The sequence below is a fragment of the Eriocheir sinensis genome, unplaced genomic scaffold (genome assembly GCF_024679095.1).
Source record: "Eriocheir sinensis breed Jianghai 21 unplaced genomic scaffold, ASM2467909v1 Scaffold707, whole genome shotgun sequence".
NCBI lineage: Eukaryota > Metazoa > Arthropoda > Malacostraca > Decapoda > Varunidae > Eriocheir > Eriocheir sinensis.
Genome location: NW_026112062.1, coordinates 39,483 through 47,500, shown reverse-complemented (window position 1 = coordinate 47,500; position 8,018 = coordinate 39,483).

The window sequence follows — 8,018 nt, the reverse complement described above, 5'->3', positions numbered from 1 at the left end:
AGGGAGGAAGGTGAAACGGGAGAAAATGAAGGGAGTGAGAAAGCAATATTGCTCTCTCTCTCTCTCTCTCTCTCTCTCTCTCTCTCTCTCTCTCTCTCTCTCTCTCTCTCTCTCTCTCTCTCTCTCTCTCTCTCTTTCATTTATAGTTACTCGCTCACTCATTAATGCTGGTGGTAGGATTGGTAGTAGTAGTGGTGGTGGTGGTGATGAATATGGTGTTATTTGTAATGGTATTAGTAGTAGCGGTGGTGGTAGTGGTGGGATGGTTATGGCAGGGAATATGTTACTGGTGCTTGCTGTAGTCGTGATGGTGGTGGTGGAGGTGAGGCATATGATGGTGGTGGTGGGTGGGGGAGGGCAACACTTAAGACACACACCACGAACGAGGCAGACGAGGAAAATTTGAAGCAGAAAGTTTGCGAGTTTAAAATCGAGGCGAAGGAAAGGAAGGGACGGAAGGCCTGATTAAATTTACTACAGGAGGAGGAGGAGGAAAAGGAGGAGAAGGAACACAAAGGAACACAAAGGAAGAACAAACAACAGCAGACCTGCTGGTCCTTACGAGGTTGTTTGTGACAAGCTACACTAACTATCTAATCAAAGGTGGAAGATGAAGGACAGTAAAGGCAAAGGCTCCTCCCCACCCCCCATCCCTCCAGCCAAAGCTGGCAGGAAAGGCAAAAGAACCATGCAGCATGGAAAAACTGCATGGAATTAATGTAGGAAAGAGGAAAGAACTACCATTACTGCTACCACTAACCGGGCGATAAAAGCGGACAAGGACACCAGTATTCGAAAGAACTTAACGTTATTACGACAATGAGTAATATCTTAGTTGCTGGTTGGATTCAAAACACTTGTCTAATCTATTCTTGAAGGCCGTAACTGTTGTACTATCAACGACATCACAGGGTAGAGAGTGCCAAACATTAACAACTCGATTGAAGAAGAAGTGTTTAGCTTCGTGCGACGAGAATCTTTTACCACTTATCTTCAAATTGTGATTTCTTCTTGTTCTATTTGATCGATCAATTGTAAAGTAATCTTTCGCATTAATATCACTGAATCCTTTAAACATTTTAAACACTTCTATTAGATCGCCTCGCATTCTTCGTTTTGATAGGCTGAATAAATTTACTTCTTTAAGCCTTTGTTCATATGACAAATTTCTCAACCTAGGAATCATTGTTACTCTTCGTTGAACCCGTTCCAACTTTTCTATGTCTTTTCTGTAGTAGGGAGACCAAAACTGTACACAGTACTCTAGACGGGGTCGAACCAACGAATTATACAGTTTTAATATTACTTTTTCGGATTTATTATTAAAGACTCGTCCGATGAAGCCAACCAATTTGTTTGCAGTTTTAACTACCTCTGAACAATGCTGACCGGGCTTTAAATCGCTTGATATAGTGATTCCAAGATCCTTTTCTTTACTTACTGCAGAAAGTTGTTGGCCATTCATTACGTACCGAACGCGATTGTTATTTTTTCCGATGTGCAACACTTTACATTTGCCATTGATTGGCCCAACGTGCAAGTCGATCTATATCTGATTGTAAAGCTTCTTCGTCGAGTGTCGCAGTTACTTTACTAGCAATTTTTGTGTCATCAGCAAATTTTGATACTTTGCAAGTGAACCCATCATCGATATCATTAACATAAATTAAGAAGAGCATGGGGCCAAGCACTGATCCTTGAGGTACGCCGCTTTTGACATCGAGCCAATTAGATGTTACACCGTTTAGAACTACTCTCTGTTTCCGCTCAGAGAGCCAGTCCGCAAGCCAACTGTGAACGTTTCCCGAGATACCGTGCGCCAGTAGTTTGCTGAGCAATCGTTGGTGGGGGACCTTATCAAATGCCTTTTGAAAATCCAGATATATGATATCTACTGATCTGCTTTCATCGAACACCTCAAAAATATAGTGAAAAAAATCAAGTAAGTTAGTCATACACGAAGGAGGAAGAGGAGGAGGAAGAGGAAAAGGAAGAGGAAGAAGAGGAGGAGGAGGAGGAGGAGGAGGAAACATGGAAATGCAGGCAACAGAAAGCCTATTGGCTCATTACGAGCTTTGGTGATTTAATCTGCTCGACAGACACTCGGGGCCTGGGGGAGTAGATGAAAGCACCTCGATATTCGGTTTACTCCTGACGCTACGAAATAACGGTCGATTCGATTTTTGAAGGAGTTGATGGTATTCGCATTTTTTTTCTTTTTTTACGTCCTGGCCTATTGAGCCGGTAGGCTTCTTCCCGGTGGATCCTGATGGTCGGTCCAAGGCTTCTTCCCGGTGGGTCCTTATGGTCGGCCCAGCCCGTTCTAGCGCAGGCGAGTGTTTATAGTGGCTCCATCTTGCATTGGCTCATGCTGCCCTCCCGGAGCTCATCTTTAATCCTAGAATCTAGAGTCCGGGTTGATAGGTGGTCTTCTGGACAACATGTGGGTAGTTTTTTGAGCCACTCGGCGGTGGCTGAAAAATCCCAGCTTGGTGGCACCGGTCGGGTATTGAACTCACGTCCTCCTGAACGCGGGGCCGTCTCGCTATCTGTTCAGCCACCGCCTCCCCTTAAATTTACTACTTCTGAGGGAAGATTGTTCCAGTGGCGGATGACTCGGTTCGAAAAGACACTCCTTCCGATGTCTGTGTTGCATCGACTCGACTGAATGGGTAAACCGTTATTTCTAGTACCTGAGTTGGTTTGTAGTTGAAAGAGTTTGGAGTAATCGACGTTACTGAACTTTTTCAGGTACTTGAAGACGTGAATCATATCCCCTCGTAGGTGTCTTTCCTCCAATGTAAATAGATTGAGTCGCTTGAGTCGTTCCTCGTATGGCTGGGCCCCTTAGGTTGGACTCATTTTCGTGGTGCGTCGTTGAATCCTTTCCAGTAAATCAATGTCCTTTCTGTAATTAAGAGACCAGAACTGCACGGCATACTGGAGGTGCGGTCTTACCATGGAATTATACAAGGATAGCATCACGTCTGGCTTTTACACTCGAAATTCCTCGGTATGACCCCGAGCATAGTGTTGGCTTTGTTATATGCTTTTTTCAGTGATTCGCGTGTTTCAGGTTACTGCTGATAGTGACCCCGAGATTCTTTTCCTCCTTCATCGCCTGCAGAGGTTTCCCATTCATGATGTATGTGTGGTTGCTATTTCTGAACCCAATGTGCATGACTTTGCATTAGTCAATATTAAAGGACATTTGCCATTTTTCCGACCATTCGATAATGTGATTGAGGTCTTTCTGGATGAATTCGTTGTCGGTCTTTGTGAGGTGCCTTTCCACCCACCTTGGTGTCATCAGCAAATTCTGATATTGTGGATTTCAGTCCTGTTTCTAGGTCGTTGATATATATGATGAAGAGAATGGGTCCCAGCACTGACCCTTGAGGCACTCCACAAATGACTGGAAGCCAATCGGAAGGCTGTCCGTTGAGGAGCACTCGTTGTTTTCTGCCGGTGAGCCAATCTCTTATTCACGCGATTAAATTGGCACCAATGCCCGCCGAGTGCAGTTTCTTAAGAAGTCGCTCGTGCGGTACCTTGTCGAAGGCTTTCTGAAAGTCCAGCTATATAACATCACTGGGGATGTGATTATCCCAGTTCTTATATATACCTTGGAAGAAGTCTAATAGATCCGTTAAGCAGGAGCGCTTGTTTCTGAAGTCATGCTTGGTGTCGGAGATTATATTATTGTATTCTAGAAACTTGACAAGTGTGTCTCTAATAATCTTCTCTAGTATTTTTCCTGCCACTGATGTCAAACTTATGGGCTTGTAGTTTAATGCAACGCTTTTGTCTCCTTTTTTTTAAAAAATCGGTGTTACGTTCGCCATCTTCCATTTTTCTGGGACCTTATTCAGTTGTACTGACCGGCTAAATATGTTAGTGAGTGTCTGAAGTATTTGCTGTTTAAGCTCTTTTATTTAATAACCGCGGGGACAAGTTGTCGGATCCCGTTGACTTGTTCGTGTCGAGTTTGTCCAAGTACTTTTTTCACTTCTTGGTCGCATATTAAGTCAATTTCCAGGGGCGTGATTCCCCTCGGCGGGTCAGGGCCCTCTGGAATGGTTTCAATGTCCTCTACTGTGAATACGGATGCGAAGTTACTGTTGAGGATTCTGGCCATGTGTTTGCTGTCTTAGGTTACAGTTCCAGTCTCGTCTGTCAGGGGACCAATATTGAACTTTATTTTATTTTTCGATCTTATGTACGTGAAGAATTTCTTGGAGTTAGTTTTGATTTAGCGCGCTATTTGTTTTTCATAGTTACGTTTGCTACTCCGATAAGGGTGCCACAAGCTCTGAGGCTGTTGTGGTACTGTGTACGGGTTTCGGCCGTGTCATTCTCTTTCATTTGGTTATAATTCCCTTTTTTTTTTTTAAGGTTTACTGCCCTTTTTATTTCTCTGGTCATCCACGGTGGATCTACGGCCCCGTTTACTCGCCTGGATTTCGTAGGAACTGTAGCCTTCTCTACCTGCAACAACTTATCTTTGAAGACGTTTCACGCGTTGTCGATTGTATTGTCGGTGTGGTTAAGTTGGTCCCAGGTCGCAGGGGGAAGCAGCGCATGGGCTAAGTTGAAATTTGCTTTTTTGTAATCTGGTATCACTGACATATTATCTACGAGTTTGTGACATATGTTGACATTGAAATGGATTAAGTGGTGATCGCAACCATTAAATTTCTCACCAACTTCACAGCCGCGAATGAGGTCGGGGTCGCTTACTAATACCAGATCCAGCAGATTGTTTTCTGTTGTCGGTTGAGCTACAACTTGAGTGAGGAACGAATCCTCCACCATTTCTATAAGCCTGTTACCCTCTTGATCTCCAGGCATCAGTCCCCAGTCAATGTTAGGGCAGGACGTGATTTTACGATAAAATATGAAAAATGAGTTAAAGCCACTGAGAGATACATGTGGACTAGGACAGTTCACCTGTGGCTAGTTTTGGAAAAATCTCTATATTTAAAGGGCAAATTTAAAGGTAACGCGCACTCCCTGACTCACGTGGACGACAATGTTTTTTGTTTACGTCAATATTTATGATAGAATATCATTACACACGTAATTATTAATATTTCTGATGCATTTTTTCGATAAATCAAATGTCCGGCAATAAAGCTATAGGCATGAGAGTGTAATGTGGAGCCGATGGCCTGCTCAGAGCTCTCAGAGCGTCGTTTGATGATAAGTCCAGGAAGAACAAAGAAAACGCTCACATACTCCAGCCAAATGATCAAAGAAAAAGCAGAAATTACGTGTTAGTAAAGAGTATGAGGCTGGAAACTATAGATAAAACCTGGCGACAATGTGGAAGGTGGCGCCTTCTGAAACCCTCATTCTTAGAACGGTCATCCTTTTTTTTTACGTGTCAGCCTATAGCGCCGGGAGGCTCTCTTGAGGGGCCTGGTGGTTAGCCCCAGCTCGTCATGGCGCAGGCAAGTATTTATAGTGGCTCCATCTATCCTTGGCTCATGTTGTCCCCCGGAGCTCATTTTTGATTCACTTGGACGGTTTCCTCTAGAGTCCGGGTTGATAGGTGGTCTTCAGGACAAAATGTGGGTAGTTTTATGCCACTTGGCGGTGACTGAAAAATCCCAGGTGGTAGCGTTGGATTCAAACCCGCGTCGTCCAAAATGCGGTGAATGCCGCACGCTAACCACTCAAACACCGCCTTCCCAAACACAAACAATTTTTTTTTCTTACATTGTAAGGGGGACCAGGTGTGATATCAAGAGCTATCATGCATCAAGAATATTCTTAGAAACATGTTTACAAACTTAGAATATGTAATTTTGACGACTAGTAACAATAAATGATCTGAGAGCTAGGAATTAAAGAGGAAAGAAAGAAGAAAAAACTTTAAAGGCCGTTATCTCAAAACAGTGTTTTTCTCACATTTTTCCCTTTTTCTCCGTCAAAACTTAACCGCTTTTGATGTTTTAAGTATCATTTTAAGGAGGACTGAATGCACAATGACTATAAAGAGAGACTTTTTTCTCTCAGTTTTTCATGAACCATTTAAACGCGAGTGAAAAAAAAAAAAAAAAAAAAGAGAGAAACTAAAAAATCTGGCTCTTTATTTTTGTTTCACCATGCACTTGCAAGTTTTATATTCATGTAAAAGTTTTTATTAAATTCATGATGAACTGATTGAAATTAAACATTTTTGAAATCTAAAAATCTTTTTTCGTATATATATATATTTTTTTTTTCTATTCATCAAAATCTTTTGAAACTTCTGCAATATTCTCACATCATTCATGTCTAAAAGAAATAACTGAGTTAGAAATCTACCGGACGGTCCCCAATTATTATTGCTTCCTTGCTTTGTGTTAGAGAGTGAATCTCTTCGTACAGGGCAGTGTCGTCGGCTGCCTGTTGTTTTTGGGGCCTGTATACGGTTGCAAGTGTTATTTTCTTATCATTTGTGAGTATTTCCACAGAGACGGAATCGTATTCCTCTGAGTCTTGTTTGTCTACTTTTATGGCAGGGAGAGTACTTTTAATGTAGCAAACTACTCCTCCTTTCTTGTGGAAGCTTTCGTATCCAGGGAATGACAGTTCGGATGTTAGATGTGCAGAGTTGGCCCAAGTCTCTGTGATGGCTACCACATCTGGTTTCTCTGTTGCAATATACGCCCTAATTTCGTCCTTTTTGGGTATTTAACTACGTGCATTTGTGCACAAAACAGAAATGTGACTCCTGTTTTTGCCGCGACGAGTTGTATCAGTTCGCTTGTCGGAGAGGTCGTTGGTTACACAGTTTCTTGTAAGCCGCACCTACGCTACGGGGTGGTTGATCAAGGGCTGCCTTTGCCTCGCCTTCGCCTGCAGTTTTTGAAAGGTTTTTCGAAAAGCTTTTAAGGGGGCGGGGGGTAAGTAAAATCTCAAATCCAATGTTGAATTCCGTATGTTCTAAGTGTATCTCCTCCCTTATTTATGGGCCAATTTCTTTCACTCAAAAAACATTTTAATCAGGATGGATAGGAGATTAAAGGCTACTCTCGTTTGGTTTTATAGAATAGTAAAACATATTTTTTAGAGTTCTATGAAATAATATAAATTTTTTGGACAAATATTTCTCAAAAATAAAAAATCAACTTCAAACAATAGTTTCAAGGGTAGCCTTTATTCCTAACACATACTTTCATAAGCTGCAGTGTGATATATGTGCATAACAAGAATTGCAAAGGAGGAGATATTTTTTAAAGTGCAAAATCATGGTTTTGAGATATCAAGCGATGAAGATTAAATATTTATTTTTATTTTACCTACTCCACCTAGGGACTTGAAATCCACAGGATATGTACATAAGGATATGAAGAAAAAAGCAGACATGTTTCCCTTACTTACTTTCATTGATTGTGTAAACAGACTGCTTTATTTACCCAAGGTTACGTCCTTTTTACGGGGTCATAAATCCATGTACTCGAATTTTACCATATTTCGACATATTTCAAAGTAAAAACCAGTGTTTTACTGTGTAATATCAATAACATATAATTAAAAAAGACGTTTGAGGCGGATACATAGAGTATTTTCTTGGATTTATGAAAAAAAAAATTATTATTATGGATAAATATAAAAATAGAATAGTAAGTGCTAAAATTTCCCATTTTTTCAGCCAGTGATGCGAGAGAACCTAAGAGTTTCATGGCAGACCAAGGAAAAAAAATCCTAAAAATAAAAAGGGATTGCAGGCCGTAGCGCCGCGCGGAAACTCATTGCATCACGTTGCATTGCGTGTTGCATACCACTGTATTATTTTTTCATCAGAATCATTCATATACCAAAAGAAAGATAAAAATTCACAGAATTTTATGAGCCAAAAATAACTTTTTTTTTTTTTCAGGCCGATCACTTACAACCTTCCTTTACCTGCCTCGTCCAGAAGCCTCCCGAAACGCGCTGAACCAACCTCATTCAGGTGGATGCCATCGTCGCAAAACATGTCTGGGAGCTCAAGGAAGTGAGGCCAGGCGTCTGTGAACGCTATGCCT